At 45.8% G+C, this 19302-nt stretch overlaps 3 long non-coding RNA genes across 3 annotated transcripts in view; 2 read left to right on the top strand and 1 right to left on the bottom strand.

Moving 5' to 3' along the window:
* Positions 1-3: 3 nt before the first annotated feature.
* LOC146758489 (uncharacterized) lies at positions 4-7847 on the top strand. The gene is made up of 3 exons (XR_014934507.1): positions 4-103; positions 1575-1648; positions 7547-7847. It is a non-coding gene; the product is annotated as an uncharacterized LOC146758489 (long non-coding RNA).
* A 5603-nt stretch (positions 7848-13450) lies between these two features.
* Positions 13451-17272, bottom strand: LOC146758488 (uncharacterized). The gene is made up of 3 exons (XR_014934498.1): positions 17121-17272; positions 15007-15067; positions 13451-14036 (listed from the first exon to the last, which is right to left on the bottom strand). It is a non-coding gene; the product is annotated as an uncharacterized LOC146758488 (long non-coding RNA).
* The window catches only part of LOC146758486 (uncharacterized), a 24596-nt gene continuing 22543 nt past the window's right edge, over positions 17250-19302 (top strand). Inside the window, exons 1-2 of the long non-coding RNA XR_014934502.1 lie at positions 17250-17349; positions 18821-18894. This is a non-coding gene — a long non-coding RNA (uncharacterized LOC146758486). The remainder of the gene's footprint in view (positions 17350-18820; positions 18895-19302) is intronic.

Here is a 19302-nt window from a genome sequence, read left to right as displayed (position 1 = left end):
CCACGTGACGTAAGGCGGGCGTCATAACGCTTCGTGGAGGGCAGACGTTGTTCGGCGGTTGTGGAGCCCGCGCTGGATGGCGCTGTGCGGTCGTCGGTGGGCGGTGAGTAGTTGCGTTTTAACTATGGGTACAGCTGCTCTCACGTTTCGGTTGCCATTTTCCTCAGCGGTGCTGAGCAGCTGCAGGGCTGTGCTGCAGCGTGAAGCCCAGTGGGGCCCAACCCAGAACCGTCAAGTCCTTGTACCAAGAGTGGGAAGGGAAGGGCCCTTTGGGGGCTGTCTTGGCCAGCTCCCCTGATGAAGTTGTTCAAGGGCCCTGACCCCTGAGGGACACAACTTGTCATTCAAATCCTTTTCAATGTAGAGAAAAGTGTTCCATCTTTTGTGCCCTATTGCTCTTTCTCCCCTGGTTCCTCATTGGCTGAGTATTTTAGGTTCGCAATCTTCCTGATGCTCAACTAAACATGTGAATACTGAATAAGCATTAATTTTTGCTAGCTAAGTATATCTCACCGATGAGTTAAGTTTGCACAGGTGCTCATTCAGTACTTGGTTGTTGTTTCTGGACATCTGCTCATCCTTGCCTAGAGATAAGCTTGGAAGGAGGTTAGAGGGGAGCGTCTTGATGCCTGCCTGTTCCATCCCAGCCTACCCACAGAGCAAGGCTACGCAGCCTTGTGTAAAGGCCCTGACTTCTGTGATGTTTGTTAAGTCTGTTTTACTTTTGCTGAGGGTCTTTTATCCAAACAGAATAGCCGTACAATATTTTTGCAAGCAATAATGAATCCCATCATTCAGCGACTGTATTTCTAAACTGTGCTACTAACAGAGATGGTATTTCTACTTGTAAACATCAGCCGTTTTTAAGGAGAAGTTACGAAATCCAAATACGTGGTACTCTACTTCTTCAGCTCCATCTCCCCTTTTCAATATCTAATAGAGAAACAGCATTCCGTTCTTACATCACTGATGCACTTAAATCACAAAGGGACAAGTTTGGTCGGGCAGGGCCTACGCTTTGTGAAGTCATGCTGGTTATCCTGTACTGTCTTCCTCCCTTCCGTGTGCCTTAGCACAGCATTGAGGTGCAGACGTGTAAGTTCCTTGAGTCACTGTATGATAACGATTGAGTCACAGCCTGAAACACGGACAGAACACCAGGGAAAAGGACCCGGTCCACCTCTGATAGGCCCCATTTCAGGGCAGACTGGAGATGGGTTACTTGTGGATTTTTTTTCCCCTATGAGCGTAGATCTTTGGAGATGGTAGGGCAATCATTTTAAATATTCCTTCCTGTTGTGTTAGTACCTTAGTCATAACTCGTCGTAGATGACCATGATATCAGGTTGATCTTCCTGATGGTTACAGGAACTTGATGGCACACGAGGAACTTCACCTGACAGCCATGACTTCTCCAGACTCTTTCCAGTCCCTTGAGTAGTCAACTCCTTGATCCTCAAGTGCCTGAAATATATGGCCAAAAATGCAATCCCTCAATGACATGTACTCCTAGACTCCTATTTCCGAGATAAACGGGCATAATGCAGTTAATAATCAAACACCATCACGTACAGGAAAAGGGAGCACGGCGGAGGACGGGAGCACGGCAGAGGATGGGACCGGTGGCGGAGGATGGGAGCACAGCGCGGTGAGGATGGAGGTAGCCCGTTGAGGGGACGGGAACAGGAGGTGGGAGCGCGGCGGGGGACGCTCTCTTTGACTAAGGGAGAGGTGGGAGCGCGGCGGGGAACCCGCGACGGACGACGCGCGGTATGACTAAGGGGGAGGTGGGAGCGCGACGGGGGACGCTCGCCTTGACTAAGGGTGGGGTGGGAGCGCGGCGAGGGACCCGCGGCGGGGGATGCTCGCCTTGATTAAGGGGGAGGTGGAAGCGCGGCGGGGGACGCTCGTCTTGGCTAAACCGGAGGTGGGAGCGCGACGGGGGACGCGACATAGGACGCGCGATATAACTAAGGGGAAGGTGGGAGCGCGACGGGGGATGCTCGCCTTGATTAAGGGGGAGGTGGGATCGCGGCGGGCGACCCGCGATAGAGGACGCGCGATATGACTAAGGGGGAGGTGGGAGCACGGCGTGGGACGCTAGCCTTGACTAAGTGGGAGGTGGGAGCGCGACGGGGTACCCGCGACGGGGGACGCGCGCCTTGACTAAAGGGGAGGTGGGAGCGCGGCGGGGGACGCTCATCATGGCTAAACCGGAGGTGGGAGCGCGGCGGGGGACCCGTGACGGGGGACGCGGGATATAACTAAGGGGGAGGTGGGAGCGCGGCGTGGGACCCGCGACATAGGACGCGCGATAGAACTAAGGGGGAGGTGGGAGCGCGGCGAGGGACCCGTGACGGGGAACGCTCGCCTTGACTAAGAGGGAGGTGGGAGCACGGCGGGGGACGCTCGCCTTGACTAAGAGGGAGGTGGGAGCACGGCGGGGGACGCTCGCCTTGACTAAGAGGGAGGTGGGAGCGCGACGCGGGATGCTCGCCTTGACTAAGGGGGAGATGGGAGCGCGGCGTGCGACCCGGGACGGGGGACTCTCGCCTTGACTAAGAGGGAGGTGGGAATACGGCGGGGGACCCGCGACGGGAGACGCTCGCCTTGACTAAGAGGGAGGTGGGAGCGCGGCGAGGGACCCGGGACGGGGAACGCGCGACTTGATTAAGGGGGAGGTGGGAGCGCGACGGGGGACGCTCGCCTTGATGAAGGGGGAGGAGGGAGCGAGGCGTGGGACCCGCGACGGCGGACGCGCGCCCTGATTAAGGGGGAGGTGAGATGGCGGCGGGGGACCCGCGACAGAGGACGCGCGATATCACTAAGAGGGAGGTGGGAGCGCGGCGGGGGACCCGCGACGGGGGACTCTCGCTTTGACTAAGGGGGAGGTGGGAGCGAGCCGGGGGACGCTCGACTTGACTAAGGTGGATTTGGGAACACGGCGGGGGACCCGCAGCGGGGGACTCTCGCCTTGATTAAGGGGGAGGTGGGAACACGGCGGGGGACCCGCGGCGGGGGACTCTCGCCTTGACTAAGGGGGAGGTGGGAGCGCGACGGGGGACCCGGGACAGGGAACGCGCGCCTTGATTAAGGGGGAGGTGGGAGCGCGACGGGGGACGCTCTCCTTGACTAAGGGGGAGGTGGGGGCGCGGCGAGGGACCCGGTACGGGGAACGCTCGCCTTGACTAAGAGGGAGGTGAGAGCGCGATGGGGGACGCTCGCCTTGATTAAGGGGGAGGTGGGATCGCGGCGGGGGACCCGCGACAGAGGACGCGCGATATCACTAAGAGGGAGGTGGGAGCGCGGCGTGGGACCCGCGACGGGGGACTCTCGCTTTGACTAAGGGGGAGGTGGGAGCGCGGCGGGGGACTCCGCGCCGGCGGAGGTTAGATTTAGTGCGCCAGCCGAGGTTAGATTTAGTGCGCCAGCCGAGGTTAGATTTAGTGCGCCGGCGGAGGTTAGATTTAGTGCGCCGGCCGAGGTTAGTTTTAGTGCGCCAGCCGAGGTTAGTTTTAGTGCGCCAGCCGAGGTTAGATTTAGTGCGCCAGCCGAGGTTAGTTTTAGTGCGCCGGCGGAGGTTAGATTTAGTGCGCCAGCCGAGGTTAGATTTAGTGCGCCAGCCGAGGTTAGTTTTAGTGCGCCAGCCGAGGTTAGATTTAGTGCGCCAGCCGAGGTTAGTTTTAGTGCGCCAGCCGAGGTTAGATTTAGTGCGCCAGCCGAGGTTAGTTTTAGTGCGCCAGCCGAGGTTAGATTTAGTGCGCCAGCCGAGGTTAGTTTTAGTGCGCCGGCGGAGGTTAGATTTAGTGCGCCAGCCGAGGTTAGATTTAGTGCGCCAGCCGAGGTTAGTTTTAGTGCGCCAGCCGAGGTTAGATTTAGTGCGCCAGCCGAGGTTAGTTTTAGTGCGCCAGCCGAGGTTAGATTTAGTGCGCCAGCCGAGGTTAGATTTAGTGCGCCAGCCGAGGTTAGATTTAGTGCGCCAGCCGAGGTTAGTTTTAGTGCGCCGGCGGAGGTTAGTTTTAGTGCGCCAGCCGAGGTTAGTTTTAGTGCGCCAGCCGAGGTTAGATTTAGTGCGCCAGCCGAGGTTAGATTTAGTGCGCCAGCCGAGGTTAGATTTAGTGCGCCAGCCGAGGTTAGATTTAGTGCGCCAGCCGAGGTTAGATTTAGTGCGCCAGCCGAGGTTAGGTTTTAGAGGGACGCGCGCCTTGGCTAGGGGGTAGATGGGAGCTCGCCGGGGGACGCGCGCCTTTGCTAATGGGGAAGTTGGAGCGCGCCGGGGGACTTTACTGCCGTATATGGATACAAACTTTTCATCTTCGTTCTGTTTCTTTTTTTGATTAATAAATACTTGTTAAATTTATTTTGTTTCTCCTTTGTGGTTCTTTATGTTATTCCGCTCACAAGTTTTTTGTTGTTGTAATGGTATAAACACTGAGGTCAACTTTTTTAGTAGCAAGTTTTTAGCTGGGATCTCAGTTATAATTAGTATTTTTTGATTTTTTTTTTCTTCATCGTAATCTTTTATTTTTTGTTTCTCTGTTATGATGGGGTTGGGTATTTACAGGGTTACGATGTACTTCCACTTTAGTTTGGTTCAATATATCTTTATGTTTTACTGGTTTAAGTAGGGTGGTCATGCATAAACCAAGTACGACTTGGTGGCCACTTTCTGCTTCCCTTTGGAAGGCATTTGCTCACGTCCCAGAAAGCATGGCTCATCACATTTAACTGTTTCTCCATAAGATGGATTCAACCGCTTTGTCCTTTTTTCTTTCTCTCAGATTCTGTTGGCAGGTACAACACTACAAGGTGTGGGGTTCCCATTTGCCCAGCTGTGGTCACCAGGAAGTCTTTGAGCCCTGCTCTACCAGAGCTGTAGCAGCATGTTATCAGTATGATTTTCATTCAGGATCCAAAAGATGTCATTATACATACCTCTAGAAAGTACATTCATAGAGATGAACACTAAATCTGATTTCGTAGATATGAATCCAGATCTCTTCATAGAGTTTCTTCCCAAACTTCTCTGCCTTCTCTTCTAGGTTTGGAATTACTAGAGGTATTTGGTTGGGTTTTTTTTTTTGTTTGCTTGTTTTGTTTCTTGTTGGTTTTTGTTGTTGTTGTTGTTGTTTTGTTTTGTTTGTTTCTTTTCTGTTTGGTTTTTTTTTTGTTTGTTTTCCCACCGTGTATCTGCATTGTATGCAAATAGACTGTTCAACTACTGGCTGGGAATTTGGCTACTGGTGCACGTTCTGTGGCCATTTGCCCAGAACGGACAGCCTGGACAGAACTGTTGCTCCAGCACCAAGTGAGTGGACAGTCATGATGCAGAAATCCTTGACAAAATACCATATTTTTCTGACAACATAATTTTTATAGGATGGAACAAAGGGTGTTTTCCAACTGGGGGAGGTGGGAGGGGGCGGGGCAGTAATCAAGTGTACTGAACTTATTGTTTCAGGTTTTCAATTGATTCTGAGCCAGTGGTTTCAGCTCTCATGGCATTAAAGCTTTCATTAGGCAACAGTTTTTTATTTGTCTTCTGAATTCCCATGGAGGACGATTCGTAATAGTGATTAGGTATTTGGTGACTTTACCTTGTTGCATTGTGTTAATCACAAGGTTAAAAACTTGCTACATTTTGAGGTTACTTTGAAATCAGGCTGAAAATCTTGGTCTTCTCAGCTGAGTTATACATTGGCTTATTAAATGTTGTGTCTTCATTCAAATGAGTAAAAGTATTAATTTGTGAGTGCTGCAGGGAGATTAGAATGCTAATATACATAAAAAATGGATTTCAGCCAAGTACTTAGTCAGGGGAAAGTCTAGAATGCTAAGAATCCTTGTTACTTGAAACAACATCAGTGGTATTTTGTAACCTTCAAAATGGAGATCGTTAGAAAAAATAATTGCGAAGGTGTATGTGTCATCCACTGCTTTATTTAGACAAAGAACCTATGTGAGACGCTATACCGAAAATTCTGTGCAGATCAACAAGTGTTGTCTTTGACATAGCCCTTATCAAGAACTTGGTACCAGAAATGAAGAGTTGGCAATAAAGTATCCGCTTTACTGGATTTGGGAGGCAACCAAACTGATTACAAAAACTGAAAATTGATTTTAAATGGGAAAGAGTAGGATTAATCCTAAAGCGAGCTGAATTTTTTTCCATCTCTTTAAAAATGGCTAGTGGAGACTGACCTGCCTACAGTTCAAAACAGACTTTTTCTCATCTGTCTGCTGGAGGGAACAATGCAGGCGTGTTTCATTTCCTTAGGAAATGGCCAAGAGCCAGAGAAAGATTAAAAATGTAAGCAAGAATCAGTGCAGTGGTTGTTCCTGTAAGAGTTAGACAGTTGGCCTGCAATATCAGTAAATCCTCCCACAGAAGATATGTTCCTGTACTACAGGATTTGTGTATGGTGCAGAAAGGATGGACTTGGCTGTTACTCCTGCACAGGTGCACATGGAATGCATTTGGTATGTGAAAGAGTAAGTAAAAGCAACTGACATACTTGAAGAAATGTTTTATGAGCAGAAGAACTAATGAGCAAAAATAAATCCTAAGAGGAGCAAATTACTTCTTCCGGGTTTCTCTCTTGGTTCTTCAGCTCCCCGCCATAACAGTCCCAACTTCCCTGCCCTGTCCTCTGTCGTGTGTAGGGCCCTTTGGCCACTGCTGGGCAGACAGTATGATAGCTGAGCTCCACGTGTCCCATCTCAGCGGGGACAAATGATCTCAGGAGCTCCATCCTCCAGGAGATCTTCCTTGTTCTGTAGACAGTGAAGATGTAATCAAGGCTGCCTAACCTAAGGATCTAACTGAGGTTCAATTTAAGGAAGCTGGTGAGCCGCTCTGCTTGCAGTGCTTCTGTCCTTCTCCACAAACAACACTGTCTTTATCTCTAAGACTAGGCATCTGCATTTGGTGGACGAGGTCTGCCTTTAGGGAATTCCAGTGATCTACCTCTGCTGTCCTTGGGAGGGAAACCTTGCTCTAGGAGAGCTTCTTCTCCAGTTGTCCAAATTTGTTGTTCAAATTAGGAACCTAAGATAAGATTCCTATTCGAACCTTATGCTTCCTAATCTGATTGAAACTGCCCATAAGGCTTAGGAGAACTGAAGAGGAGGAATGCCCGGTTGCAGAATTATGGGGAGCCAGGCAGAAAAATTAGGGGAATGTGTTTATTTAATATAGTTATTTATCCACTTTAGTATTACCACAGATAATGAAAAATACAGCAAAAAAATACAGCCCAAAACTTATGTCTGCTTCAAAGAAGTTGAATTCAAGAAACATAGAAAAGCTCGTTGTAAGATTTCATTTCAGGTATGGGAAATAATTCTGCTGCACGTGTTGGAAGGGAATTGAACAGACTGAAAATATTTGGAACATGATCTTCTATAGAAAAGCTCTGCAGGAACATTTGAACCATTTGATGGTTTCTTAATATTCCCGAGTCCTCTGAATCTACCTGGGCTGTTGATTGATGTGATTCTTCAGTCTTTCTCCCAAATATGTTTTAAATGTTTGTGTAATACTCAGGTTCAGCAGGGATCTGTTTAATGATTTAACTCCACTAACTCAAGACTTTGGCAAAGGAGAGGAAAAAAGAGAGAGCAGTACGTCCAGTGAGTGAGAAAGAACAGATGAACTGCAAGGAACACTGGAAATTTCCTTCCCTGGAGAGTGCATCAGCTGCTGCGCCCAGCACAAATCCGTACTCATCAGCCGTGAGGCATCTCTGGTCAGAAGCTGGATCCAACTTCCAAATGCCAAAGAAAATGGGTGGGGGTGAACGGAGCTCTTTGCTTTCAATAAAAAGCTTATTATTAAAATTATTAAAGCTTAGTCATTGTAGTTTTGATGGGGTCAAACAAAGGGTATGTGTGGGAGGGCAGGGGAAGAGAGAGCCTAAGTGGCAAACGGTGGGGAGAATCTTGGTTCCTGATTTAGAAGGAGTGAACAAGCGCAAGTCTCTGGGTAAGGCCTCTGGGACATAACAATGATAGTCAGTCTTTCAAATGTTGGTGCAAATATCAATCAATTAATGACAAAGGATGGTTCGTGTTCTCTCATTCATGCTTCCCTGTCAGCAAAGTATGTTTTCAGAAACTATCCTGGTAAATAAGACGTGGCTCTCCTCTGGCAGAGCCCCCATCTGCCTCTGTCAGTGGCATCCCTATAATGACAGCACTACACTGATATTAATGCTTCCCATGCTAGGGATTTGCCCATCTCCAGCTGCTAAAAAGAGTTGTTGCAGGATGGGAATTACAGAGTAACAGAGTGAAGGGGAAAAAAAAAAAAAAAAAGAAGAAGAAGAAGAAAGACCGCATTTAATTTCAGTCCTCAGAAATGCAATTTTCCATGGAAGTAGAACCCCTGCTGTCTGCCTGACTTGCATCCTGATCCTGTGTGTGCCCAGCTGAACTAGTGTATGTTATACAGTCCCATTTTGACTCCACAGAGGAGGGCAGGAGGAGCAAAATTGATGCTTTCAGTCTGTAAGGCATTTTAAAGTTAATCAGGTCCTCTGGGTCTGATCTAATTTGTGTAAGATTGCTGTTGATGATTAGAAGAGCTATTTCAGATTTTGGTCAATAGCCTGTTACGTGGACCCAGTGGAAAGATTCCAGTAGCAGTCTGTTAGTTTTTCCCTGTCACATTCAGGTTACAGACCCTTCACAGATGTTGTAAATAGACATCAATACTAAAAGGGAATATTACACAACTTAAAATCGTAAGTGCCAACACAGACGTTTTGTTAAAAACGTCTATCACATAAAAGCAAACATTTAAGGCCCTTATATTTCACAGAATCACATTTATCAATTATCAAGGTTGGAAAAGACCTAGAAGATCATCTAGTCCAACCATTACCAATACTTCCCAGCTAAATCATATTCCTCAACAATTTATAACAATTTATAACAGTTGTTTTCATTTTTAATATGTAAAATACATTTTTCTTCTCTTATTATTGACTTGAATATTTTTTCTTAGAATTTAATACTAATTTTTTTCCAACATTATTTATGTTCTTGACCATGTAAATGATGATGTGGACTTCGAACGAGAAGAAATAAATCTCGGTGGTTGGAAATCTAATAGATACTTGTGCAATGAATGAACCAACTGAGAATCCAACACAGCCTTCTCCAAAAAATATAATTATCAGATATTATAGAGACAAGTACAAAGCTGGATGTCCACTCAATTATGTCCAGTTATTTCATTCTGTTCTGCATTTAATTTATCAGGTGAAAAGGATAACTGAAATATAATTCTCCTGTTCTGGGCCTTTCTGTTGTATTACAGTTGACGCAGCTGTTGTCATGGCAGGAAGGGTAAGGTCCCATCCATGCCCCATTTGCCCCTGCTTGCAACTCCTGTCTCTCTCATTGACTTGGAGCTAAAGCAGAGGAGCTAAGTAGTGAGGCAGGATATGTGAATTCATTCAGTTGTCACAACTGGGAAGGCTTTGCTGAGCTCAGAACAAGTGTATTGGTCTGATGCAAAGAAAGAAAAACTATTTCCTTTATTTTCTCTGTTCTGAAAACCACTTAAACATATTCTCAGTTTGAAGTCCACACATCTTTTCATCGAAACAATGAGATGAAGCAGTTTCTTGGTGTAAGACCCCATATATTTTGGCACAGTTAAAGAATAGTTGGGATACTGGTGGTCGTGTGGCACGGTTCTGCTGCACCCTTTACAGATGGAACCGGCCTGGGGAATGGATGAACCAACTCAGGCTCACACAGAAGTGTCCTGAAAAACATGAATACTGGTTTCTGGTTCAACTCAAGCACAAAGCAGGCTTAACAAAGGGATTAAAAGATGCTCTGCAGTTTAGAACTGGGTAAACCAGGTCCATAGGCTCACAGAGATGTTGGTTAGAAGAGATGTCTGGAGACTGCATGGTCGCTTGGTCCAAACCTCCTTTGAAGTGCCATTGGCACTGCAGCAGCATTTAGTCTCAAGTAATAGTGAAATCTCTGAACCATCAGTGTCAAGGCAGATTCTTGCAGAGCACGTAGCCCCTGTGTGCGTGACCTGTAAGGGGTCCTGCACTGGGAAATACAATGCCTGCAATATGTCCGTTCCTCTGTTTACTGCTCATCTTATTTTTCGTGTGTATCTCAGTTCAGCATGCATCGTTTGCTGTGCTCTGCTTTAGCTTCAGAGATCGCTTCTCAGCCAGCCTGTGTGCTCTCAGTTCCCTTATTTCCTTTGCTTGGCTCTGTCAGCACAGCTACTGTTGCAGTCAGCATCAGGAGTTCTGGTAACATTGTTTATCTCTGTCCTTTATGAGCTTGGAAGTGCATGAATTCAGGCATTGCTTTCTCTCTCTTTCTAACCAAATGCTCAATTAAAATAAATAGAATTAAAGAAGTAGAATAAAGTTTCTAGTTTTCAGAATGAAAAAAGGAGTGTAACTTCAGAGGTACGGTGCAGTCTGTGTCAAAGATTGGGAGGACGGTAAGAAAAAGAGAGTAATAAAGATTTAAAACTAGCAAGGTGGACATGTGTGGACTAGGCAATCTGCGGAGGTCCCTATCAACCCCTGTGATTCTAGCATTCCTTCATATTCTGGTTTATTTTGATTACCCTTCCATCTAGTGGTGTTTAGTGGTATCATTTCTCTTTCTATGTTTGGAGGATTTCACTTTTTGGTTGTAGTTTCTGTGTTTCCACACATGCTTATCTCTTTTTACTTTTCACAGCTTAACAAGCAGATGCAAAGCTGTGCTAGTGCTAGTCTCCCCATAAATTCAACCATCCTTCAGGCATTTCCACAAAGATATCTGAAAAGCTGTCAGAGAAATCACAAACATATGCAGGTAGACATTGCCTTTTAAAGATACCTAGCCTGATCACTGTAGTCATTTTTCCATCCGGAAGGGAAGTGTAGACTAGTGCTTGTTTTTAGCTGCCTACCCACTGCATTTCCCTTATTACAATGTTTTTGCTGGCAAAACATGAGTTTTCATAGAATCATAGAACCACTTGAGTTGGAAGGGACCCCATGAATCACCAAGTTCCAACCCCACTGCCACAGGCAGAGCCACCAACCTCCAGATCTGGTACTAGAACAGGTTATCCAGGGCCCCATCCAACCTGGTCTTGAACACCTACAGGGATGGAGCATCCACAGCCTTCCGGAACGGCCGCTTCTAGCCCCTCACCACTCTCTCTGTAAAGAATTTTCCCCTGACATCCAGCCTAACCCTTCCCTCCTTGAGCTTAAAATGTTGTTTCTGCTTTGAGATAGCATTCACCGAAAGAAATTCAATGAATTCTTGGTCATGATTAAATGAATATTAAATAAATTTCATTTGGCCGCTGTCTGTTTCCTAGAGAGTACATGTATGAACATAAGAAATGACAGTGCCAAGAGGCATTTATTCATTAGCCTCTTTCTGCCTGACCCTGAAGACTAAGTAGTCTGAACCTTGACTAACAAACCATAGTATTAAATGCAAGGTAGAAAGTTGATATTAAAAAGCAGGACCTGGATCAATCTCACTTCTTTGTGATAACAGTTAAGAAAACAGTCAAACGATAGGGAAAAAATAAAAATAAAAAAAAGAACAGTAGAGTAGCATCTTCAGAGACTGAAATGGCTGGCATTCAGGTAGGCTGTCTGGCACTGAATGCAGGTCATAGTGAGTTCTAGACTTAAACTTAAATAAACTTAGACTTAAATACTGAGTTCTAGACCTGTATAGTGCAGTGGGAGCACTGACTACACAGAATGGTGATCATCCTAGAAATCTTTCACTCCAAAATAATCAAACTACATGCTGACAAGATACTAATTCCAACCAAAGCGTGAAGAAAAAGAATAGCTGTTTATGTACATTCAAGGTGGAAACAGTTGGACTCCGAACCTTGTGAAATGGAAGTCTGTTGAACTGTATTTCAACATTCCTGACCTTTCAGGTAAGAAACAATACTGGTCCGAAAACTGCGGTAGTTGGCCCAGGAATGAGACACGCTTTCCACAGTTTGAGTTGTCAGAAGTTAAGTATCAGGGTTTTGAATTAATACGACTTTAATAGGAAATTTCATATTAAACATGTGGAAAGAAATGTTCAGTCTCAAAAAGACATGCCATTGTAAGTATTCCAGATTTAAGTTACTAGATGGGTGTCTTCACGTAGCCTACACTGCTATAGTGCCTACTAATCTCTCTGTAGTGCCTGCAGGTGGTAAGTAACATCAGAGAGGAAGTGCTGACTTCTGAACTAACATCTAAATTCCTATTCTTACCAGTGGAAAGAAACAGACAATGTCGGTAAATGAATTTGCTCATACAGAGTAGACTTAGAAAACATGCTGAATGAATTAACAGTCCAAAGCGCTCTCTTCTCTCTGTAGACTAGAAATGGAGACAAAAACCGATGGCGTGAATAAAGCGTGATTGTGAAGCCAGGGATACTTTTCTCTGGTATATTAGAGAAGCCTAGTAAAGAGGCATACTCAGACTTTTGAGTTGAATGTCTCATTGCAACTCTACACATTCCATTTGAAAATTCACAGATAACAAATGTATTTATGTTGACTGAAGCAGACATTGGTGGCACGGCGGTAGATTGAACTTTCCCACCAATAGTCCATTATGTTTTCTTGCCATGTAACAGATGGCAGCAGAGGGGCACTCTGACAGAATGGTGTCTGACATGGTGTCTTAGTTTTAGCTGGGATGGATTTTTCTTCAGAGTCCCTGGAATGATGTTATGTTTTGGTTCTAGGAAAAAAAATGGTGTTAATAACACGCCAATTCTAAGTAGTGTTGTACTGAGCCAAGGCCGTCCTCAATGAAGGGACTAAGGAGCTGGAAGGGAATGGAGTTAGGACAGCTGACTTAAACAGGCCAAAGGGGTATTCCATACTATACGACATCATGTGGTTTTGAAAAGAGTGAAAGTTCATCTGGCTCTTGTGCTGCTCAGCGGCTCAAGAAAGACAGGGAACTACTCAAGAGCGTACAGCAGAAGGCTACAAAGATTATTAGGGGCCTATAGCATCTCCCTTATGAGGAAAGGCTGAGTTTGGACTGGAGAAGAGAAGACTGAGAGGGATCTTATGAACATTGACTGATAGTCATAGTCACTATCAACATAGTCACATATCAAGAGCCATAGATATGCATACACATGCACATGTGCATTAACTTATTGTTACCAGCACAAGAACAGGCTGATGGCCACTGTCCCAGAGATTTAGAAGACAAACATTATATGTTATCAGAAGTATTAAAGTATACATATCAATTGTAAATCTCAGAGATATGAAACAAATATTAGATACATACTGATGTCTGTGCCCTCAAACATAACAAAACTAACCAAGGCCAACATATGCTCAACAGCTGAGTTGATGGAAGGCTGAAAAAGATAATTTCCTGAAGTCGGAGCATATACATTCATAACGCTGAGATTACACTAATCTTGATTTGTTTTATTTAAATTTTCCTGGGTTGTTTTTTTTTCCCCCATGCCTGAAGTGAGACGGGATATAAATGCCAAAGACCACACTGCACCACGTGTTTTCAGGAAGTCCCTGCTGAAATCACAGGGCAGTCCTGCTTTCAAAGTGACTGTGAGTTGCCCTAGCATGTGCTTGGATTGCAGCATTTGCTGATGGATCTCGTAAAACTCTCTTTGGTACTTGTTTGAACGAAGACAGAAAGAGGCTTCCAGCTGTCCCACCATGACCTGTACAAGAGTGATGGAAGAGCAGTGCAGGATCGGTTGCTGCATTTGAAACTTTTCTAGAAGGAAAGCCTCCCATATGGCGAAAAGGTTCTCTGTAAATAACAATAACAGCTTGGCTTCCGGTCCTGAAAATGCATCCTGTGATGCATGGTAGGCTGTTGTACACTGCCAAGCTTCACAAGGCTCAAGAAGACAGGAATCCAGCCCTGCAAGCACCAGCTGCAGTGTCAAGGTCAAGCCCAGAGGCATCACCTGCGCTTGTTCCAGACATCCTGTTTCCTCCCTGACTGCGATGTGCGCAGGATCTCCTGTGATGGAAATGTTATATCAAACATTGCTGCACATTTGCAAAACCGAGTTGTCAAGCTCACATTTTCAAAGCACCAATCTATCCTAATTCAGGCACGTGGTAAGCAAGCTCATTTTCAGAGGTACTGAGTACTTTACATCAGTTTACATCTGGAATGGATGTTCCAGATGCCTTCTTTTCTTTGCTTTGCTTTTTCTTTCTTTGCTTTTCCTTTTCTTTTTTCTTTTCATTTCCCCTCTCCTCTCCTATCACACCTCTGCTCTCCTCTCCTCTCTCCTTCTTTTTTCTTCTCCTCTCTCATCTCCTCTATTTATGACCATCTTGCACAGTCTCTGGATGCATATTGGCTCTGAAATCTATAGTGCTTTTTTTTTTTTTTTTTTTTTTCCTCAGAAACTTCCACTTAAAAATGTTTTTCTCAAGTACTTCAAAATGCCCCAAAACTGAAATTCTTGGATGGGACTGAATAATGTTTTAAAATGACATCGGTTTGGAATGAAAATAATGCAGTGATTTATACAGATTAAATATTTAAAGCTTTCTGTTGTTACTCATGCACATTTGTGGTATACTGTCTTTACAAACCAATGACATACGATATCATTATAAATAAAAGATATACTAATTGGGGATTTCTGTCAGGAGCTGATGGTACTAAAATCGTGTTTGCTTAAGGATTAAATATTTTCCCTTCGGGCTTGCCAATGATTTTAAACCTTCCTGATACCTGCCAGGGAAAAAAGAAGAAGATAAAAGGCCTCAGTTGAAAACACTGGACAGCTCTGAAGTGCTGTGGTGATATCGTTGCAAGTACTCCAATCTCAATTTTACACACGTGGCTATTCTCATTTGGGTCCATATGACTCATCACTACAGAAAGCTGAATGCATGCAATATGGGACTGCATCCTACCGGAGGACAATCATCTTACGCGCTTCAGAGCCATTTGAGATGCATTCAAACCTCACCTGCATGCCGTCCATTCATTCAGTTTTGCTTGGGCTGCTTCCAATAATCCAAATGTCTACACTGAAAAGGCAAAACAACAGATAAATACCCAAACTGAAAAGGCTAATAAAATTGTATAAGGAAACATGAATCATGCTTCATTGCACATTAAAATGAGCTCATTTAAATGACAAATGGTATATTCTTAGCATACTTGAACAGAGCATAAACCGCTGATGAAGTATCTGCGTTCTGACCCACCAAAACAAATCACAGTCCTTCCTCATTATGTGACCAAAAGTACTCTCTCTCTGATGTGTCTAAAACACAACATTTATCACCCACAGTTCAGGTAACGGGATCATCTTATCACACATGCGATGGGATCATCTTGTCGCACTCCCGGTCTCATTCTGTGACAGGAATAATTGCCATTTTGGTCACATGAAACACACGTGCTGGCATATACAAAGAAAAACATCCAGGCGTGCAGTCCTTTTGTCTACCAGAATCAGTTTGCTTGCCTCAGAAAATGTTCTCCCTGTATGTAAATATTCTTGAATTCAAGAATATTTAAGAGCTTGTTCATTCCAACACTGAAATCCTGGTGACCTCAGAGGGTTTTTGTGCAACTCAAGGGAACACACAAAGCCCTAGCATAGAGATGGCATGGCCAGAAAGAACATGCACAGTAACGTAAACATTATAAATCTACAAAGCTCTAAAAACTATGTTTGAATTTGTAACTGAAGTACCAAATCGGTTTTTTTCCGTTTCGGTAAAAAGCTGAAAATTAATTGTTTGAAATATTCCTCCAGGCCAGTATTTATCTTAAACAAACATGAGATTCACACTGTCAAACTTCAGACATCTGCCTTCAGGCTGATCATTTAGTTTCCTTTTCTAGATAACGGAAGGGAACAAAATAGCATTCAGATGTGGTGCTTTGTAAGTTCATCTCTGCTTTAGCCCGCCTGTCTAGGGCTAGATATCCAAATGGCAGATACTTCAGATCAGCAGGTAAGCACTAAATCATAGAATGGCTTAGGTTGGAAGGGAACTTTAAAATCATTCAGCCTCAACCTTCCTGCTGCAGACAGGGCTGCCCCCCAGTAGCTCAGGATGCCCAGGGCCACATCCAACCTGGCCTTGAATGCCTCCAGGGATGGGGTACCCACAGCTTCAATGCGCAACCTCTGTCAGTGCCTCGCTATCTTCTGAGTAGAGATTTCTTTTCCTAACGTGTTACTAATTTTCCCCATATTGTTTGTTTGTTTTTAAGAGTTTAACACCGTTTATTTTCAGAGAATGACTTTAATTTAGGTAAGGAGGGAGCTCTCAGTCAGCTCATTACCCTCCAGGCTGGAGTTTTACATGCACGGACCAAGCCCTGAATCTGTATCTCTGAAAATGTCAAGTACTTTCCAACAAACAAACAACACACACACACACACACACACAAAAAAAAAAATAAAAATAAAAATAAAATTAGAAAATGATTTTCCTTATGTCAGCATCATAATCCACACACATCTTAAGGCACACGGTTTGCATGTTTGGTGAAGGAAAGTACTGATTAGACTTGAGGAGATAAGAATTTAACCTTTCTTGTGTAAAAGCACTATTGACTGTGATCTACAAGAAAAATCAAACTCACATAGCTGTATAAACAAGTCTCCGGTTTCAGTGAATGGCAGAAATACAACGAATGGAAGGAATGAAAAGATAGCTGACTATCCACATGAAATTGCTTTTGAGGATATCAAATGACAGTGATGTGAGTGAACAGGGCACATTTGCAACTCTTGCTCATGCTAATAGGGTTGCCCTGATAGGTGGTGGATGCCCCATGCCTGCAGACACCCGAGATCGGGCTGGATGTGGCTCTGAGCACCTGATGGAGCTGCAGGTGTTCCTGCTCACTGCAGGGCAGTTGGACCAGATGGGCTTTAAGCATTCCTTCCAACACAAACGGTTCTGTGAAGTGAGACACATCCTATACCTACAGGAAGTCCAGGATGACATTGTTGATTGAAACATAGAATCCATGATGTGTTAACTTTATAGGGATGTACTTATAAATAATATAAATAGATAATAGATTACATATATATATAAAGCTTTAGTATCATACCCAGGTTCGGTTGCTGCTGAGAGCTGGGCCCGCTCCCAGGGCCAGGCCGGGCCGCGGGGCCGGGCGGAGCCGCCGCCATGATGGGGGGGCTGGGACAGGGGCTGCAGTAGCAGGGGCTGTTCCGTACCACGTGACGTAAGGCGGGCGTCATAACGCTTCGTGGAGGGCAGACGTTGTTCGGCGGTTGTGGAGCCCGCGCTGGATGGCGCTGTGCGGTCGTCGGTGGGCGGTGAGTAGTTGCGTTTTAACTATGGGTACAGCTGCTCTCACGTTTCGGTTGCCATTTTCCTCAGCGGTGCTGAGCAGCTGCAGGGCTGTGCTGCAGCGTGAAGCCCAGTGGGGCCCAACCCAGAACCGTCAAGTCCTTGTACCAAGAGTGGGAAGGGAAGGGCCCTTTGGGGGCTGTCTTGGCCAGCTCCCCTGATGAAGTTGTTCAAGGGCCCTGACCCCTGAGGGACACAACTTGTCATTCAAATCCTTTTCAATGTAGAGAAAAGTGTTCCATCTTTTGTGCCCTATTGCTCTTTCTCCCCTGGTTCCTCATTGGCTGAGTATTTTAGGTTCGCAATCTTCCTGATGCTCAACTAAACATGTGAATACTGAATAAGCATTAATTTTTGCTAGCTAAGTATATCTCACCGATGAGTTAAGTTTGCACAGGTGCTCATTCAGTACTTGGTTGTTGTTTCTGGACATCTGCTCATCCTTGCCTAGAGATAAGCTTGGAAGGAGGTTAGAGGGGAGCGTCTTGATGCCTGCCTGTTCCATCCCAGCCTACCCACAGAGCAAGGCTACGCAGCCTTGTGTAAAGGCCCTGACTTCTGTGATGTTTGTTAAGTCTGTTTTACTTTTGCTGAGGGTCTTTTATCCAAACAGAATAGCCGTACAATATTTTTGCAAGCAATAATGAATCCCATCATTCAGCGACTGTATTTCTAAACTGTGCTACTAACAGAGATGGTATTTCTACTTGTAAACATCAGCCGTTTTTAAGGAGAAGTTACGAAATCCAAATACGTGGTACTCTACTTCTTCAGCTCCATCTCCCCTTTTCAATATCTAATAGAGAAACAGCATTCCGTTCTTACATCACTGATGCACTTAAATCACAAAGGGACAAGTTTGGTCGGGCAGGGCCTACGCTTTGTGAAGTCATGCTGGTTATCCTGTACTGTCTTCCTCCCTTCCGTGTGCCTTAGCACAGCATTGAGGTGCAGACGTGTAAGTTCCTTGAGTCACTGTATGATAACGATTGAGTCACAGCCTGAAACACGGACAGAACACCAGGGAAAAGGACCCGGTCCACCTCTGATAGGCCCCATTTCAGGGCAGACTGGAGATGGGTTACTTGTGGATTTTTTTTCCCCTATGAGCGTAGATCTTTGGAGATGGTAGGGCAATCATTTTAAATATTCCTTCCTGTTGTGTTAGTACCTTAGTCATAACTCGTCGTAGATGACCATGATATCAGGTTGATCTTCCTGATGGTTACAGGAACTTGATGGCACACGAGGAACTTCACCTGACAGCCATGACTTCTCCAGACTCTTTCCAGTCCCTTGAGTAGTCAACTCCTTGATCCTCAAGTGCCTGAAATATATGGCCAAAAATGCAATCCCTCAATGACATGTACTCCTAGACTCCTATTTCCGAGATAAACGGGCATAATGCAGTTAATAATCAAACACCATCACGTACAGGAAAAGGGAGCACGGCGGAGGACGGGAGCACGGCAGAGGATGGGACCGGTGGCGGAGGATGGGAGCACAGCGCGGTGAGGATGGAGGTAGCCCGTTGAGGGGACGGGAACAGGAGGTGGGAGCGCGGCGGGGGACGCTCTCTTTGACTAAGGGAGAGGTGGGAGCGCGGCGGGGAACCCGCGACGGACGACGCGCGGTATGACTAAGGGGGAGGTGGGAGCGCGACGGGGGACGCTCGCCTTGACTAAGGGTGGGGTGGGAGCGCGGCGAGGGACCCGCGGCGGGGGATGCTCGCCTTGATTAAGGGGGAGGTGGAAGCGCGGCGGGGGACGCTCGTCTTGGCTAAACCGGAGGTGGGAGCGCGACGGGGGACGCGACATAGGACGCGCGATATAACTAAGGGGAAGGTGGGAGCGCGACGGGGGATGCTCGCCTTGATTAAGGGGGAGGTGGGATCGCGGCGGGCGACCCGCGATAGAGGA

This window comes from Coturnix japonica, chromosome 14 (assembly GCF_054131305.1).
Source record: "Coturnix japonica strain WE chromosome 14, WE-NBRP24, whole genome shotgun sequence".
NCBI lineage: Eukaryota > Metazoa > Chordata > Aves > Galliformes > Phasianidae > Coturnix > Coturnix japonica.
Note: the sequence above shows the minus strand (reverse complement) of the source record. Positions and strands in the feature narration are given on the sequence as shown.